This window comes from Macaca mulatta, chromosome 16 (assembly GCF_049350105.2).
Source record: "Macaca mulatta isolate MMU2019108-1 chromosome 16, T2T-MMU8v2.0, whole genome shotgun sequence".
Classification (NCBI taxonomy): domain Eukaryota; kingdom Metazoa; phylum Chordata; class Mammalia; order Primates; family Cercopithecidae; genus Macaca; species Macaca mulatta.
In genome coordinates, this window is record NC_133421.1 from 68,599,137 (window position 1) to 68,619,053 (window position 19,917).

At 47.8% G+C, this 19,917-nt stretch overlaps 1 pseudogene; it reads right to left on the reverse strand.

Annotated features, from left to right (window-relative positions):
• Window positions 1-3,158: 3,158 nt before the first annotated feature.
• LOC100427528 (SHC-transforming protein 1-like) lies at window positions 3,159-4,678 on the reverse strand (annotated as a pseudogene).
• Window positions 4,679-19,917: the final 15,239 nt, after the last annotated feature.

A 19,917-nucleotide genomic window follows, 5' to 3' on the forward strand; every position in this document is an offset into this window, starting at 1 on the left:
TCTATCACCATTATCACCATAGATCAGTTTTGCCTGTTTTTGTAGTATTTCCATTGTATAAATATACCACAATTTATCCATTCTACATTTATTTATTTATTTTAAAGATGAAGTCTTGCTATGTTGCCCTGACTGGTCTTGAACTCTTGAACTCCTGGTTTTTGTTTTTGTTTTTTTTTGAGACAAAGTTTTGCTCTTGTTGTCCAGGCTAGAGTGCAATGGCATGATCTTGGCTCACTGCAACCTCTGCCTCCCGGGTTCAAGCAATTCTCCTGCCTCAGCCTCCCAAGTAGCTGGGATTACAGGCATGAGCCACCACACTTGGCTAATTTTGTATTTTCAGTAGAGATGGGGTCTCTCCATGTTGGTCAGGCTGGTCTTGAACTCCCGACCTCAGGTGATCTGCCCGCCTCAGCCTCCCAAAGTGCTGGGATTATAGGCGTGAGCCACTGTGCCCGGACTTGTTTTTTTCTTGAGACAGAGTCTTGCTCTGTCACCCAGGCTGTAGTACAGTGGTGTGATCTTGGCTCACTGTAACCTCCACCTCCCAGGCTCAAGCCATTCTCATGCCTCAGCCTCCCAAGTAGCTGGGACTACAGACCTGCACCACCATGCCTGGCCAATGTTTTGTATTTTTAGTAGAGACTGGATTTCATCATGTTACCCAGGCTGGTCTTGAACTCCTGAGCTCGGGCAATCCGCCTGCCTCCACCTCCCAAACTGCTAGGATTACAGGCGTGAGCCACCGCACCCGACCATAAGTTCAAATTAATTAAAATTAAATAAAATGGAAAATTCAGTTCCTCAGTCACATTTGCCATATATCAAGTGCTCCATGGCTGTATGTGTCTAGTGGCTACCTTACTGGATAGTAGAGATATAGAACATTTTCTAGGCCGGGTGCAGTGGTTCACGCCTGTAATCCCAGCACTTTGAGAGACTGAGGCGGGTGGATCACCAGAGGTCAGGAGTTCGAGATCAGCCTGGCCAACAGGGTGAAACCCTATCTGTACTAAAAATACAAAAATTAGCCTGGCGTGGTGGCAAGCACCTGTAATCCCAGCTACTCGGCAGGCTGAGGCAAGAGAATCACTTGAACCCGGGAGGCGGAGGTTGCAGTGAGTTGAGATCCCACCACTGTACTCTAGCCTGGGCGACACAGCAAGACTCTGTCTCAAAAAAAAAAAAAAAAAGAAAGAATAGAGTGTGGTGATTTGGGGTACATGGTGTGAGGGGATGGCAGGATATGAAGGAAAGGGTAACTGAGTAGAGCTCTTGGAGGTAAAACTCACAAAAATGTAGGGCTGCCTCTGACCTACTCCACCTGCAATTTTTATTTTTTATTTTTTAATTTTTAATTTTTAGAAGAAATATGGACTTTAATGAAGAGTTTTCCCTTTGGTACAAGTGAGACCCATGGAAACATCCCAACAACAATAAAAGGAGGCCTTTATCCACAAGGGCTAAAGAGAAAGCCCGGCTTGCTGTTGTGTGGCCATTCCAGGCCTAGGCAGGGCTGGACCTGTAGAAGGTACTCAGGAACTGCAGGTTTTGCATTTCCCCTCTGTGAAACGAACATGCATTCCCGCAAACTTCTGCCTCCCAGCCTCGTTGTAAGAGGCCCAAGTTTTTCTAGTCCTAGCTGGAAATCAATTTCATCTGCCTCAGGTCTCTGATATAAATAATAATGCTGCTGATCCCTGTTACCTCACAGGCCTGGGCAACGAAAATGCTGACAGCTGTAAAAGGTCTTGGAAAATTCAAAAAGGTGATGTATAAATGTAATAATTGATTATCATTTTGTGCTCAAGAATAAGCCATGGAAAACAAAATTAGGAAAGTAAGTCCATATCCCTAAAATGTATGCATATAGAATTTTAAAAGAATGCAGTTCTTGCAGATGGTATTCAGGCATGGTCTACTGCTTTAGAGTCTCAATGCCCTTTTTCCCGCCTCCACAAAACCCACCTGGGAGAGTTTACTGCACATGAAGCCCAAATTCAGTCACCCCACCCCTCCTTTCTCAGAAAGGGAGGCAGGGCAGAGGCTCCAGGAGGAAGGGCTACATTTTGGCTGTAGAGTACAATAGGCATGCATCATGGGAGGGTGGGGTTTATGAAATGTGTATACAGACTCCTTGGATTGAGGGGCCCCGGCCAGGAGGCACTGAGCAAGGGAGGGATCCATCTTCCCCCTGGCTGGGAGCGGGGCTCTGGGGCAATCTCTAAGGGTTGCATATCCCCAGGGAGAGGGGATAGCTGCCACTCCTGCCTCTGTTCTCCCAACCCAAACCAGAGAGGGTGCTGAGCAAGGAGAAAACAGGGTCCCAGAGGCCAAGAAGGTGTCAGCATCCCTGTCATAGAACTCAGGGACCCATGAACTCTTTTTTTTTTTTTGAGATGGAATCTTGCTCTGTCGCCCAGGCGGGAGTGCAATGGTACAATATTGGCTCACTGCACCCTCCACCTCTCGGGTTCAAGGGATTCTCCTGCCTCAGCCTCCTTAATAACTAGGATTATAGGTGCACACCACCACACCCAGCTAATTTTGTATTTTTAGTAGAGGCGGGGTTTCACCATGTTGGCCAGACTGGTCTTGAACTCCTGACCTGAAGTGATCCACCCGCCTTGGCCTCCCAAAGTGCTGAGATTACAGCGTGAGCCACCACATCTGGCATAAACTGTTTGCATAAAATGTCTTCAGACCTAGGAGATGGTCAAAGGCACAAAGTTTAAACATGGGGTGGGGATTGTGGAGGGGGTACAACACAGAGCTCAGGGGTGTGATTTGTTCCCCCTTGCCCAGAAGGGTGACTGCTCCACTGGGCCTATCACCACAGGACATTTTCCATGACAAGCACTCACCTTCTTGGGGAAGGGGCATCAGGTTGGCATGGGGAAGGGGCATCAGATTGGCACAGGAAAGGCCTAGGTAAGGGGCCACTCTGTCCATTAATACTTCAGTGATTAATGTTTGGGGAGAAGCAGGATTCTCCCCCAGGCTTCTGACTCAAACTGTCTCACTTAGCTGGATACTAAACCTGGTGTCCACACTACTCTCAGCTCTGACACAAGGCCAAACCCACAAAACACTCCCAAATGGGGTCCCCAGAGTTAGGGAATAGGGTGGAATCTTCTGGAAGAGAGTGCTGGGGCAGATCACAGTTTCGGCTCCACAGGTTGCTATAGATACAGTTCACTGCCTGCAGAGATGATGGGCCAGTGATTGTCCATGTGGTAGCTGATGAGGTGACTGACACTCTCTCTTTTTATTTATTTTTATTTTTATTTTTTTGAGACAGAGTCTCTCTCTGTTGCCCAGGCTGGAGTGCAATGGCACTATCTCGGTTCACTGCAAGCTCCGCCTCCCGGGTTTACGCCATTCTCCTGCCTCAGCCTCCTGAGTAGCTGGGACTACAGGTGCCTGCCACCATGCCCAGCTAATTTTTTTGTATTTTTAGTAGAGACGGGGTTCCACATTGTTAGCCAGGATGGTCTCGATCTCCTGACCTCGTGATCCGCCCGCCTTGGCCTCCCAAAGTGCTGGGACTGACACTCTCAAAGCAGTGATCCTTTGTCCAAACCAGTCCTTCAGGGTCCACCAGTAGCAGATGCTTGGGCTGCCCACTCTGCAAGCCAGTAAGCACATACTGGCCTTGGTCGTGCTCTCCTGCACCAGGAAGTCCCCGTGGAGCTGTGGCAATGCCTCAGCCTCTTGCTGGCTCAGCTTCCCATGGAACCAGGGCTCCCCTTGGAGCTGCTCAGCCACAGACACTGCTGGGGAGGGGGAGGCACCCAAAGAGCATCGTTAAAGGGCTTCATGTCAAAGAGGTCCCAGGGTGCGCTGCCACTGATGGCAGGATGGGGGGCCCAGTACCACCTTCTTCTTGCTGGGCCTTGTCTGGGTTCTGGATGTTGACACAGGAGGGATCACTAGAGATCTCTCTGCCTTCTGGACAGGGTGGTGGAGGTAGCATCTGTTATGTGGACTTCTGGATCTCCCCCAGCAGGCTGTCCCGCAGGCAGTGTAGCTCCCAAGTGGCTGGGGGACCAGACACTGGGTGGAGTGGGTCAAGCAGCCTCTGAAGCGGCTCCTTCCCGAAGCCTCATGTCTACCACCTCCCCAGGAGGAGGTTCCTTCCCTGGGACGTCATTGTAGTGCTAATGGTCAGGTGGCTCTTCCTCCTCCTCCTCATCCCAAGCTGATCCATCAAAGCCAGCCATCCTGTCATGGGGGTGACCCGTTGGGGTGGGTTCCTGAGGTATTGTTTGAAGCACAACTCAAAGGCCTGGTCAGTGGTGCTGATGACATCCTGGGAAGGCCTTTGGGACACTCCAGAATGTGGCAGGCTCTCTGATTCACAGGGTCTTTGGCAACGTAGGCAACATCCTCAGTTGTGTCCTGTTGGCAGTCTGCGGCCATGAAGTTGAGGCTACTGGTGGAAACCGTGAGAGTGATTGGCATTCCAGCAAATTTCAGGTTACTCCTTCCCAGGATAGAGCTGAGCAGGCAGCTACAGGGCTTTCTCCTCCTTGTCACCCTCTTAGTGTGTGTGCCCTCTTAGTGTGTGCACCCTCTTAGATGCACAGCATCACACACCAGACTGATGGCCTGCCTCCCTGAGTGACCTGAGTTGGGTGTTGAAGTTGAGGGCACGCATTGATTGCAGGACCTCCATATAGCCCGTGGAAGTGAGCCTGGGCCATTAGCATCCTCTGCTACAACAGCTGTGGATTGGAGCTAGCAAAATGAGGACGGGAAGGAAGTGGTCTCAGTGGATGCAGAGCAGGGCCAAGAGGCAGAGCAAACCAGGGCCTCATGGAGTCTCCGCATCGCACTGCGGGCCGATTTGGTTCCAGATCACACCACTGCCTGCTTAGGTCACCACTCCAACTTTCTCCTCTGGCCCTGCCTCCGTATAGAAACTTTATTATACTCACTTCCGGCCTCAATAACCCCTGACCCTCGCCCCCTGGGGTTTTTAACTTTCAGAGTTGCTCACATTGAGCCTACAGCAATTTGTCAATTACACTTCAGGTTTTCCTACAGTGGCACTGGTTCCTGTGGAGGTTGCTGCTTGTGAATTTCTGCTCCCATAAACTATGATTCTCAGGCTGGGCATGGTGGCTCATGCCTGTAATTCCGACACTTTGGGAGGCTGAGGCAGGAGTATTGCTTGAGCCCAGGAATTTGAGACCAGCCTGGACAACACAGGGAGACCTCATCTCTACCAAAAATTGAAAAATTAGCTGGGTGTGGTGGCTCGTGTTTGTAGTCCCAACTATTAGGGAGGCTGAGACAGAAGAATTGCTTGAGCCCGGGTATTTGAGGCTACAGTGAGCTATCATTGTGCCACTGTACTCCAGACAGAGCAAGAGCCTGTCTAAGAAAAAAATTGTGATTTTATCTGACTGGCTCACCAATTTAGGGCACAACAATTTGCTGTGTGACCCCACTTCTCTGATGGACCTAACAAGAGTTGATTTTTCAGTTTTTTCAGCTTTTTACTTGTTTGAATGTAGAGGTGATTTCCAAGCTCTTTACGTGTTAGACTGGAAAGTTTCCTTCTTGGTTTTTTTTTTTGAAACGGAGTCTCGCTCTGCCGCCCAGGCTGGAGTGCAGTGGCCGGATCTCAGCTCACTGCAAGCTCCGCCTTCCGGGTTCACGCCATTCTCCTGCCTCAGCCTCCCGAGTAGTTGGGACTACAGGCGCCCGCCACCGCGCCCGGCTAGTTTTTTGTATTTTTTAGTAGAGACGGGGTTTCACCGTGTTAGCCAGGATGGTCTCGATCTCCTGACCTCGTGATCCGCCCGTCTCGGCCTCCCAAAGTGCTGGGATTACAGGCTTGAGCCACCGCGCCGGGCCTTTTTTTTTTTTTTTTAAAGAGGAAGTCTTGCTATGTTGCCCAGGCTGATCTTGAACCCCTGGGCTCATAATCCCAACTCCAAAGTGTTGGGATTACAGGCGTGAGCCACCTTGCCCGGTCGAAATCCTCTATTTCATTTTGAGTGAATTTGGCTGTTTGTGTCTTTCACTCTGTTTAAAAAATTATATAGGGGCTGGGTGTGGTAGCGCATGCCTATACTCCCAGCAATTTGGGAGGCCAAGGCAGCAGGATTGCTTGAGCCTGGTAGTTTGAGACCAGTCTGGGCAACATAGCAAGACCCTGTGTCTACAGAAAATACAAAAATTAGCCAAGGATAGTGCCCTCATGCCTGTGATCCCAGCTACTCAGGAGGCTGAGGCAGGAGGATCACTGGAACCCAGGAAGTTGAGGCTGCAATGAGCCATGATTGCTCCACTGCACTCCAGCGTGGATGACAGAGTAAGACCCTGTCTCAAAAGAAAAGAAAAAAGAAAAAAAAAATTCCCACACAGCACAGATGATGGGAATTTTTTTTATCCTGATGTATAGGAATTTTATTTTACTTTTTAATTTAATTAATTAATTATTATTATTATTATTATTATTTTGAGACAGAGTTTCTCTCTTGTTGCCAAGGCTGGAGTGTAGTGGCGTGAGCTCAGCTTACTGCAACCTCCGCCTCCCAGGCTCAAGCGATTCTCCTGCCTCAGCCTCCCAAGTAGCTGGGATTACAGAGGCGCACCACTATGGCTGGCTAATTTTTGTATTTTTAGTAGAAACAGGGTCTCACCATGTTGGCCAGGCTGGTCTCAAATGCCTGGCCTCAAGCGATCCGCCTGCCTCAGCCTCCCAAAGTGCTGGGATTCCAGGAGTGAGCCACTGCGCCTGGCCAACAGAAATTTTACAATTTCATTTAAGTTGTCAAATGTATGGGTATTTATGTTTGTAGTACTCCTTTGTTATTCTTTTAATGTTTTTAGGGTCTGTAGTGATGTCTTCCTTTTCTGTTATTTATAGTTTGTGTCTCTTCTCTGTTTTTCTTCGTCAGTCTGAGCAAAGGTATATCAATTTTACTGATTTTTTTTCCAAAGAACTAGCTTTTGGTTTCATCAACGTCCTCTACAGTTTGTTCTCAATTTCATTGAATTTTTTTTTTTTTTTTTTTTTTTTTTTTTTGCGACTCACTCAGTTACACAGGCTGGAGTGCAGTGGTGCTATCTTGGCTCACTGCAAACTCTGCCTCTCGGGTTCAAGCGGTTCCGCCATCTCAGCCTCCCAAGTAGCCAAGACTACAGGTACGCACCACCATGCCCGGCTAATTTTTGTATTTTTATTAGAGATGGGGTTTCACCATGTTGGCCGGGCTGGTCTCGAACTCCCAACCTCAAGTGACCCACCTGCCTTGGCCTCCCAAAGTGCTAGGATTACAGACCTGAGCCACTGAGCCTGGCCAATTTCATTGTTTTCTATTCTGTCTTTATTATTTCCTTCCTTTTGTCTGCTTTGGGTTTAATTTGCTCATTTTTGTCTAGTTTCTTATAGCAGGAGTTTAGGTTATTGATTTGAGATCTTTCTTATTTTCTTTTTCTTTCTTTCTTTCTTTTTTTTTTTGAGATGGAGTCTCACTCTGTTGACCTCAAATGATCTATCTGCCTTAGCCACCCAAAGTGCTGAGATTACAGGCGTGAGCCACCTCACCTGGCCTCTTATTTTCCAATCTAGGTATTTAAGGCTCCTTTTCCCTCTAAGCACTACTTCATTGCATCTCACAGATTTTGATATGTTTTCATCTTCCTTTAGTTCAAAATATTTGCCAGTTTCACTTATGACTTTAGCTTTGGTCTATGGGTTATTTAGAAGTGCATTTTTTTACTTTCCAAATACTTAGGGATTTGTGGCCTGGCGCTGTGGCCCATGCCTGTAATCCTAGCACTTTGCTAGGTGGGCAGATCATTTGAGGTCAGGAGTTTGAGAGCAGCCTGGCCAACATGGTGAAACCCCATCATCTCTATTAAAAATACAAAAATTAGCTGGTCATAGTGACACACACCTGTAATCCCAGTTACTCGGAAGACTGAGGCAGGAGAATTGCTAAACCCGGAAGGTGGAGCTTGCAGTGAGCTGAGGTCGCACCACTGCACTCCAGCCTGGGCGACAGAGAGAGACTCCATCTCAAAACAAACAAATAAAAACAAATATTTAGGGATTTGCTAGATGGCTTTCTGTTATTGATTTATAATTTAATAATGTTATGAACATAGGCTATGTTTTCTGTGATTTCCATTCTTTTAAATTTGTTAAGGTTTATGTTTGTGGCCCAGAATGTTGTCTATTTTAAGGTGAATGATCCATGGGCATTTGAAAAGAATATGTATTCTGCTGTAGTTGGGTGGAGTGTCCCCCAAAGATAAATTAGGTCAAGTTGGTTGCTAGTGCTATTTAGGTGTTCTATATCCTTCGTGCTTTTCTGTGTACTAGTTCTATCGATTACTGAGAGAGTAGTGGTAGCTTCCTGCCATAATGGTAGAGTTATCTATTTCTCCTTTCAGTTCCATCAATTTTAACTTCATGTATTTTGAAGTTTTGTTTAAAAAAATTATATAAGGGCCAGGTGGAATGACTCATGCCTATAATTCCAGCACTTTGGGAGTTCGAGGGGATCGCTTGGGCCCAGGAGTTTGAGACCAGTGTACGCAACATAGGAAGACCTTGTATCTACCAAATTTTATTTTTTAATTGACTGGGTGTGGTGATGGGTGCCTGTTGTCCTTGCTACTCCAGAGACTGAGGTAGGAGGATTACTTCAGCCTGGGAGGTTGAGGCTGCAGTGAGCTGTGATTGAGCCACTGTACTCCAGCCTAGGTGACAGAGTGGGACACTCTAAAATTAAAGAAAAAAAAAATACACACACGCATACAGACATGCTCTATTTTAAAATATATGTAAGGTAGGCTGGGCGCGGTGGCTCACACCTGTTAATCCCAGCACTTTGGGAGCCTGAGGTGGATGAAATCACTTGAGTTCAAGAGTTCAAGACCAGCTTGGGCAACATGATGAAACCCCACCTCTACCAAAAATAAAAAAAATTAGCTGGGTGTGGTAGAACACACTTGTAGTCCCAGCTACTAGGGAGGCTGAGGTGGGAAAATCACTTGAGCCCAGGAGGTGGAGGTTGCAGTGAGCCCAGATCGTGCCACTGCACTCCAGCCTGGGAGACAGAGCGAGACCCTGTCTCGAAAAAAAAAAAAAAAAAAGAAAGAAAAATATGTATGTAAATTAGTGTTCACATATAATAAATCTGGAGGAATATACTCTAAATTATTAACAGTGGTTACTGGAGGTTTTTGTTTGTTTGTTTTTTTAGAGATAGCCTCCCACTCTGCCTTACTCTGCTGGAGGGCAGCGGTGCCATCATAGCTCACTGCAGCCTCAGAGTCCTGGGCTCAAGTGATCCTCCCACCTTAGCCTCTTGAGTAGCTGGGACTACAGGTGAGCACCACTACACCTGGCTAATTTTTAAATTTTTAGTAGACACAAAGTCTCACCATGTTGCCCAGGCTGGTCTTGAACTCCTGACCTCAAGTGATCCTCCTGCCTTGGCCTCCCAAAGTACTGGGATTACAGGCATGAACCACCACACTTGGCCAAATTACTAGAGATTTTTATTCTCTATATTAGATCATTCTGTAGGTATTTTATACATGTATTATTTTTGAAATCTGAAAATACAAAGATATGTTTTAAAGGAAAGAGAGAGACGATTTGATGTGTGTGAGTGTGAATGTGTCCCCCCAGCCTGCAAAGCATTTTCTGGTCCATCTTGGGAAAAAGTCAGCTGAGCACTCCTGCTGGACCCTCAGACCACAACCCACACCTCCTGCTTCTGCTTCCTCACCCGGCCCTTCCTTCCTCACCTCCTGTCAGCTGGCTTTGGGCCCAGGTACATGGGGAAGAAATAACCTTCTGAGGTCACCATGTGGTCTGCCAACCCAGTAGACTTTCCATGATGTCACTTCACTTTGCTGAGCAAATTTCACCCATTTCTCTTCAGGCTACTTCTCACATATATTCCATTTCCTAGACTCTATTCCTTCAAGATATTCCACCTCTCTCATCACTGGGACAGTTACTGCTTGTCCTTCGGGAGTCAGATCAAATGTCTCTGCCTCTAAGAAGCCCTGCCTAACTCCAGCTCCCTCTGCTGCTGCCACTCCCTGCACAATACTAGTGTTTTCTTTTGTTTTGTTTTTGAGACAAGGTCTCACTCTGTCACCCAGGATAGGGTGCAGTGGTGCGATCACGGCTCACTGTAGCCTTGACCTCCTGGACTCAAGTGATCCTCCCACAGCAGCCTCTCGAATACTGACTATAGGCGCGTGCCACCAACAAGCCCGGCTATGTTTTTTTTTTTTTTTTTTTTTGAGACAGGGTTTTGTCATGTTGCCCAGGCCGGTCTCAAACTCCTGGGCTCAAGGCATCTGCCCACCTCAGCCCCTCCCAAGGTGCTGAGTTTACAGGCGTGAGCACCATGGCTAGCCAGTGCTCACTCTTGCTGAATGTCAGGCTCCCATACTGACTGCAGGCCCTATGACAGCATGGGCTGTGTCCACCTGCCTCTGCTACTGACTCACTGACATGCACAGATTCCCAATTTGCCTCCTTGCAGCGAATTCCTCCTGTATGAATTCACTTCCAGGCGAATCACTTTAATCATGTCACTTCCCAGCCCAAGAACCCGCAAGACTCCCTAGTGCCTCCTGAATCAAGCCCAAACCCTTCTTGGCAGTTAGGATTCTTCAAACCTGACCTTGCTTTCCCCATCTTATATGAACCTGTTCTGGAAGGACCTACCTCTGCAGTCAAGCCTTCCCTGTGCTGTCCACACACCATTCCTACCTCCCTGCCCTTGGTCAAACCACTCCCCTACCTACCTGGGAGGTGCCCCACCCTCCATTATCCCTGACCTTAGAGACCAACTTGAATTCCCTTTTCTTTTTTTTTGAGACGGAGTTTTGCTCTTGTCACCCAGGCTGGAGTGCAGTGGCATGATCTCATCTCCACTCACTGCAACCTCCACCTCCCAGGTTCAAGCGATTGTCCTGCCTCAGCCTCCCAAGTAGCTGGGATTACAGGTGCATGCCCCCACACCCAGCTATTTTTGTATTTTTAGTAGAGACAGGGTTTTGCCATGTTGGTCAGGCTGGTCTCGAACTCCTGACCTCAGGTGATCCGCCCACCTCAGCCTCCCAAAGTGCTGGGATTACAGGTGTGAACCACTGTGCATGCCCCCAACTTGAGTTCTATCCAGTGTCCAAAGTCTAGTTCCTCTTCTCCAGAAGCCTTCTGTCTCTGGACTCCATGAGCTTGATGGCATAGAGGTGTAGAAGGACACCAGGCTCTTGGTCAAACAGCCGTGCGTCTGAATCCCACCCTGCCTCTTAGAAGCCATATGACCTATGGTGAGTTCCTTATCTTCTCTGTGCTTCAGTTTCTTTATCACTAAAATGGGGCTAGAACTGACCTCACAGGGTTATTGTGAGAAGGAAAAGAGTAAGAACACGGAAAGCACCTGGCACTGTGCCTAGCACATAGTATGTGCTCAATAAATACTAAAAGCTACTTCTTCAGCCCATTCTGCTCTCTGCCCTCTCAATTTCCGCAGCTCATATCCTGCAGCCTGTCAACCCTGGGTCACATCCTGTCACACAGCCCTAGAACGGTTCCATTTGATCAGCAAAACTGAGAACCCAGACCCCCCATTTACAAAGAGACAGAAACAAAGCTCCCAAATATGACACACCTTGTTAGCAGTGATCAGAAGAGAAAAGGGTTTATTACCCAGCCTGGGAGTGACACCATCCCCTACCCAACAACTCTCAACAACTTGATAGGGCCCAAAGAGGGAAGGGGCCTAGAAGATTGACAGCAGAAGAGACAGGTGAGGCTGGCCAGGCGCGGTGGCTCATGCCTGTAATCCCAGCACTTTGGGAGGTCCAGGCGGGCAGATCACCTGAGGTCAGGAGTTTGCCAGCCTGGCCAACATGGTGAAACCCTATCTCTACTAAAAATACAAGAATTAGTACAGCATGGTGGCGGGTGCCTGTATTTTCAGTTTCTTGGGAGGCTGAGGCAAGAGAATCGTTTGAACCCGGGAGGCGGAGGTTGTGGTGATCTGAGACCACGCCACCATGCTGTTGCACTCCAGCCTGGTCGACAAGAGCCAAACTCCGTCAAAAAAACAAAAAACAAAAAACAAAAAATGAGAAAGATCAGACCTTTAGATGATGGGAGCCAGGTGCGGTGGCTCACGTCTGTAATCCCAGCACTTTGGCAGGCCAAGGTGGGCGGATCATAAGGTCAGGAGTTCAAGACCAGCCTGGCCAATACGGTGAAACCCCATCTCTACTAAAAATACAAAATTTAGCTGGGCGTGGTGGCGGGCGCCTGTAGTCCCAGCTACTCAGGAGGCTGAGGCAGGAGAATTGCTTGAACCTGGGAGGCGGAGGTTGCAGTGAGCCAAAATAGCACCACTGCACTCCAGCCTGGGTGACAGAGTGAGAGATGATATGGATCTTGAGGGCTGCCCTCATGAATGAACTAATTCATTCATAATTAATGAATGAATTAGAGGGGAACTGGTAGCTTTATAAGAAGAAGAGAAACCTGAATTAGCATATCAGCAAGCTCAGCCCCCTGACCATGTGATGTGATGCCCTGCATGGCCACAGGGCACCAGAGACAGTTTCCAAGTTCCAGGCTCTGCCTCTCTCCAATAAAGAGGAGTGGAGTTCCTATCCCTGGTTCTTAGCCTTCAAGACCTCTCCCAAGTTTTCAACCCCACCCTGGCCTCAACACTGGACTTAGGGTGCAGTCTTCCCATAAACTGTGCTAGGAACAGGGGTTGGGGTGTAGGTGGGAGGAGGAAAGAAATGCTCAACCTAAAGTCCCCGCTTCTGGGATCTTCCACTCAATTGGGACATGCATAAGCAACAAAAATCAAAATGGAGAGTGCTGCACAACTGTAAGAATAAATATAGGCCTGCATGGTGGCTCACTCCTGTAGTTCCAGAACTTTGGGAGGCTGAGGTGGGAGGATCGCTTGAGCTCAGGAGTTTGAGATCAGCCTGGGCAACATGGCGAGACTCCATCTCTATAAAAAATACAAAACTTAGGCCGGGCGTGGTGGCCTGTAACCCCAGCACTTTGGGAGGCCAAGACAGGCGGATCACGAGGTCAGGAGATCGAGACCATCCTGTCTAAAACGGTGAAACCCCATCTCTACTAAAAAAAATACAAAAAACTAGCCGGGCGTGGTGGTGGGCGCCTGTAGTCCCAGCTACTCGGGAGGCTGAGGCAGGAGAATGGCGTGAACCCAGGAGATGGAGCTTGCAGTGAGCTGAGATCCGGCCACTACACTCCAGCCTGGGCGGCAGAGCAAGACTCCGTCTCAAACAACCAACCAACCAAACAAACAAACAAAACTTAGCCAGGTGTGGTGGTGTGTGCCTGTAGTCCCAGTTACTAGGGAGGCTGAAGTGGGAGGATCCCTTTAGCCTGGGAGGTGGAGGTTGCAGTGAGCCAAGATCACACCATTGCATTCTGGCCTGGGCAAGAGAGCGACAGAGTGAGATCCTTTCAAAAAAAATAAAAAGAAAAAGAAATAAATATAAACCTAGGGCTTGGAAGCCCAGTAGTGGGAGCCTTCGGGGACATAAAGGATAAAGGAAGGGGTAGCATTCCAGCCTGAGCCTTTGGACTTGTTAGGGTAGATGGTCTTTCTCATTAAAATAAGACCAGGCAGGGTGGCTTGTGCCTGTAATCCCAGCACTTTGGGAGGCCAAGGTGGGCGGATCCCTTGAGGTCAGGCGTTCATGACCAGCCTGGCCAACATGGTGAAAACCTGTCTCTCCTAAAAAAATACAAAGATTAGCCAGGTTCACAGCTACTTGGGAGGCTGAGGCATGAAAACTGCTTGAACCCGGGAGGTGGAGGTTGCAGTGAGCTGAGATCGCACCACTGCACTCCAGCCTGGGCAACAGAGCGAAACTCCGTTTCAAATTTTTTTTTTTTTAAAAAGATATGCCAACAACATTAAAAACATTTAAGCAATCTCAATCAGATTTCCAATTGAATGTTTTGGAAGACTACAATAAGAGTAAGAATAAAGGCCCTCATTATAGCTAAATTATCCTTATGAAAAAGAATGAAGAGGCGTTTGGTTGGAAACATTTTAGTCTGCTTTGAATATCGCTGGGCTCTTCCCGTTTTGGGGCCTCTTTGAAGTTAGGCAGGGCCACATGACTAGTTCTGGTCAAAGGGCTGTAAGCACAGTGACTTCATCATTGCCCAGCTCAGGCATTTAAGAGCTTGTGTGCATCCTCCAGCCCTTTCTTCTTCTGCCAAAGTGACCTGGAAGTCATATATTTCAGTTTCACCGCAGATATAATCAGCTTGGATCCATGGGCCCCATTATGAAGGAAGCTGCCATGGACAAATGCAGTGGATCTTGGTAAGTGGGAGATAAACATTCATGGATTAAGCCACTGAGATTTGGGGTTATCACCACAAGATGATCTACCCTATCTTAATACAAGGAGGACTTGGTCTACCAGATATTAAGGCCTTCTCTAAAACTTCGGTAATAAAAAAGAGCCGTGAAATAGTCTGAAGAAACACAATGGAGAAGACAGAGACAGGACCCTATATATGAGATCTTTTTTTTTTTTAGACGGAGTTTTGCTCTTGTAGCCCAAGCTGGAGTGCAGTGGTGTGATCTTGGCTCACTGCAATCTGTGCCTCCCAAGTTCAAGCGATTCTCCTGCTTCAGCCTCCTGAATAGATTCTCCATACTCAGCCTCCTGAGTAGCTGGGATTACAGGCGACCGCCACCACACCCAGCTAATTTTTGTATTTTTAGTAGAGACGGGGTTTCACCATATTGGCCAGGCTGGTCTCGAGTTCCTGACCTTGTGATCTGCCCATCTTGGCCTCCCAAAGTGCTGGGATTACAGGTGTGAGCCACTGCACCCCGAGAGAGGTAGTGCTTTTTTTTTTTTTTTTTTTTTTTGGTGAGGGAGGGAGTTTTGCTCTTGTTGCCCAGGCTGGAGTGCAATGGTGCAATCTCGGCTCACTGCAACCTCCACCTCCCTGGTTCAAGCGATTCTCCTGCCTCAGCCTCCCGAATAACTGGGATTACAGGCATGTGCCACCATGCCCAGCTAATTTTGTATTTTTAGTAGAGACAGGGTTTCTCCATGTTGGTCAGGCTGGTCTTGAACTCCCGACCTCAGGTGATTTGCCCACCTCGGCCGCCCAAAGTGCTGGATTACAGGTGTAAACCACTGCGCCGGCCAAGAGGTAAGACTCTAAGAGATGATTGGGTCATGAAGGCAGAGCCTTCATGAATGGACTAATCCATTCATGGATTAATGAATTAATGGGTTAATGGATTAGTGAGTTATCATGGGAGGGGAATTGGTGGCTTTGTAAGAAAAGAAAGGCCAGGCGTGGTGGCTCAAGTCTGTAATTCCAACACTTTGGGAGGCCGAGGTGGGAGGATCGCTTGAGCCAAGGAGTTGGAGACCAGCCTGGGCAATGTGGCAAGACCCTGTCTCTACAAAACAAATTTAGTTGGGCATGGTGGCAAGTGCCTGTGGTCCCATCTTCCTGGGAGGCTGAGGTGGGAGGATCCCTTGAGCTTGGGAGGTGGGGGCTGTAATGAGCTGTGATTGTGCCACTGTACTCCAGCCAGGGTGAGAGTGAGATCCTGTCTCAAAAGAAAAAAAAAAAAAAAGAAACGAAGAAAAAACAAAAGAGGAAACAGCAGATCAAGATTTAGAATCTAATGCTGATTACATATAGAAATACACATAAGACAAACCAAGTGTAAAGGTACATTTTGAGACAATTTAAAAATGTTGGTTACGGATTAGATATGAGATGATATGAAGGTATTACTGCTAATTTTGTTGGGTGTGATAGCATTGTGGTTAGGTTCAATGATGGGGGCATGCATAGCTAAAGAATATAGGGGTGAGGCACCTGTAGTCCCAGCTACTCGGGAGGCTGAGGCAGGAGAATGGCGTAAACCCGGGAGGCGGAGCTTGCAGTGAGCTGAGATCCGGCCACTGCACTCCAGCCTGGGTGACAGAGCAAGACTCCGTCTCAAAAAAAAAAAAAAAAAAAAAGAATATAGGGGTGAGATTGCATGAAGTCTGGGATTTAAAGTATTTTGGCAAAGGGAAAAAAGAGGAAGATAGAGCAAATGTATTTTAGGCAAATATTTAAGCAAGATTTCAAGGCAAAATTTTGATAATTTTTGTTTGTATTTTATCATCATCATCATTATTATTATTATTTTGACAGAATCTTGCTCTGTCACCCAGGATGGAGTGCAGTGATGCCATCCAGGTTCACTGCAACCTCTGCCTCCTGGGTTCAAGCGATTCTCCTGTCTCAGCCTCCTGAGTAGCTGGGATTACAGGCACATGCAACCATGCCCAACTAATTTTTTTTTTTTTTTTTGAGACGATGTCTTGCTCTGTCTCCAGGCTAGAGTGCAGTGGCGCAATCTCGGCTCACTGCAACCTCTGCCTTCTGGGTTCAAGTGATTCTCCTGCCTCAGCCTCCTGAGTAGCTGGAACTACAGGCATGCACCACCACCTGAGCTAATTTTTGTATTTTTAGTAGAGACGGGGTTTCACCATGCTGGCCAGATGGTCTCGATCTCTTGACCTCGTGATCCGCCTGCCTCGGCCTCCCAAAGTGCTGGGATTACAGGCGTGAGCCACCGCGCCAAGCCTAATTTTTGTATTTTTTAGCAGAGACGGGGTTTTGCCATTTTGGCCAGGCTGGTCTTGAATTCCTAACCTCAAGTGATCCTCCTGCCTCAGCCTCCCAAAGTGCTGGGATTACAGTGTGAGCCATTGTGCCCGACCTATTTTATTATTTTTTTAAGAGAATAAGTTTGGCTCTGTTGTCCAGGCTGGCATGCAGTGGCATGATCTTAGCTCACTACAGCCTTGAACTCCTGGGCTCAAGAAATCCTGCCTCCTCAGCCTCCCACGGTGCTGGGATTACAGACATTAGCCACCACACCCAGATGATAATTTCTGAATTTGACAGATGAGTATACTGGGATTCATTCTCTACTTTTGTGTATAAAAATTTTCGTAATAAAATTTTAAAAAACAACAATGACGCATGTTTTCAAGAACCCATTCGTATAAAAAGAAACAAATTAAGCAAGTTAAAATGGTTGCTGTGGAGGGGGAATAAAATAGGGGTAGGGAATGAGGACAAAAGAGAAGCAGGCCAGGTGTGGTGGCTCATGCCTGTAATCCAGGCACTTTGGGAGACCGAGGCAGGAGGATCACTTGAGGTCAGTCAGGAGTTCGAGGCCAGCCTAGGCAACATGGTGAAAACCCATCTGTACTAAAAAATACAAAATTTAGCTAGGCATGGTGGTGGGCGCCTGTAATCCCAGCTTCTCAGGAGGCTGAGGCAGGAGAATCACTTAAACCCAGGAGGCAGAGATTGCAGTGAGCCAAGATCGTGCCACTGAACTCCAGCCTGGGTGACAGAGCAAGACTCTGTCTCAAAAAAAAAAAAAAAGAAGGCCGGGCGCGGTGGCTCAAGCCTGTAATCCCAGCACTTTGGGAGGCCGAGACGGGCGGATCACGAGGTCAGGAGATCGAGACCATCCTGGCTGACACGGTGAAACCCCATCTCTACTAAAAAATACGAAAACTTAGCCGGGCGAGGTGGCGGGCGCCTGTAGTCCCAGCTACTCGGGAGGCTGAGGCAGGAGAATGGCGGGAACCCGGGAGGTGGAGCTTGCAGTGAGCTGAGATCTGGCCACTGCACTCCAGCCTGGGCGACAGAGCGAGACTCCGTCTCAAAAAAAAAAAAAAAAAAAAAAAAAGAAGTCTGGGCGTGGTGGCTCACGCCTGTAATCCCAGCACTTTGGGAGGCTGAGGCAGGCGGATCACGAGGTCAGGAGATTGAGACCATCCTGGCTAACACGGTGAAACCCCCGTCTCTACTAAAAATATAAAAAATTAGCTGGGCGTGGTGGCAGGCACCTGTAGTCCCAGCTACTCGGGAGGCTGAGGCAGGAGAATGGTGTGAACCCGGGAGGCGGAGCTTGCAGTGAGCCAAGATGGCGCCACTGAACTCCAGCCTGGGCGACAGAGCAAGACTCCATCTCAAAAAAAAAAAAAAAAAGACGGATGAAGAAAAGAAGAAATGGAATGAGAAAAGGAAGAAGGAAAGGAAACAAGAACAGTTGATGATAACCTGCCCTGACCTCAGGAGGATGACTAATTTAACCCTCTGCACCTAAAGTCCACAAGGAGAAAAAGAAAATGATATCTCCTATAACTCTGTCATGGTGGCATTTTAACCTTTTCTGTCTAAGCCTCGAACCCTCACTCCTGTGCACCCTACTATATATTTCTATGTGGCCGTTACCATGAGGAACACATCACTCTGAATTTTTGCCTATGAAACTGCTAGCACTGGGCCAGAACTTCTGGATATATGATATCATTTTATCTGCTTAACAACATTGTAAGGTAAGTATCATTATCTCTATTTTACAGATGCATTTAACCTCAGAGATCAGGTTATTCATCCAACTTCTACTATTAATAAATTACAAAGCTGGCACTTTGGGAGGCCAAGGTGGGATGACTGCTTGAGGCCAGGAATTCAAAACCAGCCTAGGCAACATAATGAGACCCCATCTATACAAAACAAAATGAAAAAATAAATCACAAAGCTAGTATTCCAAACACCTTGGCCTCAAAGGCCCAGGGTCATGTGATGCCATTAAGTTGATCCAATAGCTTCCTCATAATTATTCTTTTTTTTTTTTTTTTTTTTTGAGACGGAGTCTCGCTCTGTCTCCCAGGCTGGAGTGCAGTGGCCGGATCTCAGCTCACTGCAAGCTCCGCCTCCCGGGTTTACGCCATTCTCCTGCCTCAGCCTCCCGAGTAGCTGGGACTACAGGCGCCCGCCACCTCGCCCGGCTAGTTTTTTTTTTTGTGTGTTTTTTAGTAGAGACGGGGTTTCACCGTGTTAGCCAGGATGGTCTCGATCTCCTGACCTCGTGATCCGCCCGTCTCGGCCTCCCAAAGTGCTGGGATTACAGGCTTGAGCCACCGCGCCCGGCCTCATAATTATTCTTATTAAGGTCTGCCTAGTGGTCCATTGTATCGATGGAGGGTAATTTACTGTAATTTACTAACTGCTGTCCTATTTCTGAGTATTTGGGCTCTTTCTAGCTTTCTGCTCACATAGATAGTCCTATAAATTATCGTCAGGTCCAGAGCTTTTTGAGCCTGTTGAATTACTTCCTTATCAGGGTGGGGTTCCTTTGTGTTCACACACGAATGTTGATCTCATTACAGTAGTTCATTCTCGTTGACATGGTTTTCACAAAAGAGTTGAATGGGCAAGCAGGAGTTAAAACCCAGAGATGGGCAAGATGCAGTGGCTCACACCTGTAATCCCAGCACTTTGGGAAGCCGAGGTAGGTGGATCACGTGAGGACATTAGGATCATGTTAGTTCGGGGCCAGCCTGGCTAACATGGTGAAACCCCGTCTCTACTAAAAATACAAAAGTTAGCCAGGGTGGTGGCTCATGCCTGTAATCCCAGCTACTCGGGAGGCTGAGGCAGGAGAATTGCTTGAACCCGGGAGGTGGAGGTTGCAGTGAGCTGAGATCATGCCGCTGCACTCCAGCCTGGGCCACAAGAGCGAAACTCCATCTCAAAACAAAACAAAACAAAACAAAACAAAAACAAAAAAAAACTCCCCAAAAAACCCAGAGACTGTGTGTGTGTGTGTGTGTGTGTGCATGTCTGTGTGTGTGTGTGTTGGGGGATGGGAGATCATGTGAGGTACAGGAAATTGGGGTAGTGTGAGGCCTCCAGCCAGGCAGGAAGTCAGTCTGGGGGGATTCCTGTGTCCCCCACATTTCCCTAACGCCTTCCTGGCCCAAGCTGTTTGGGGTCTGAGGTGCAGTACAAGGGGGATTAGGAAGACT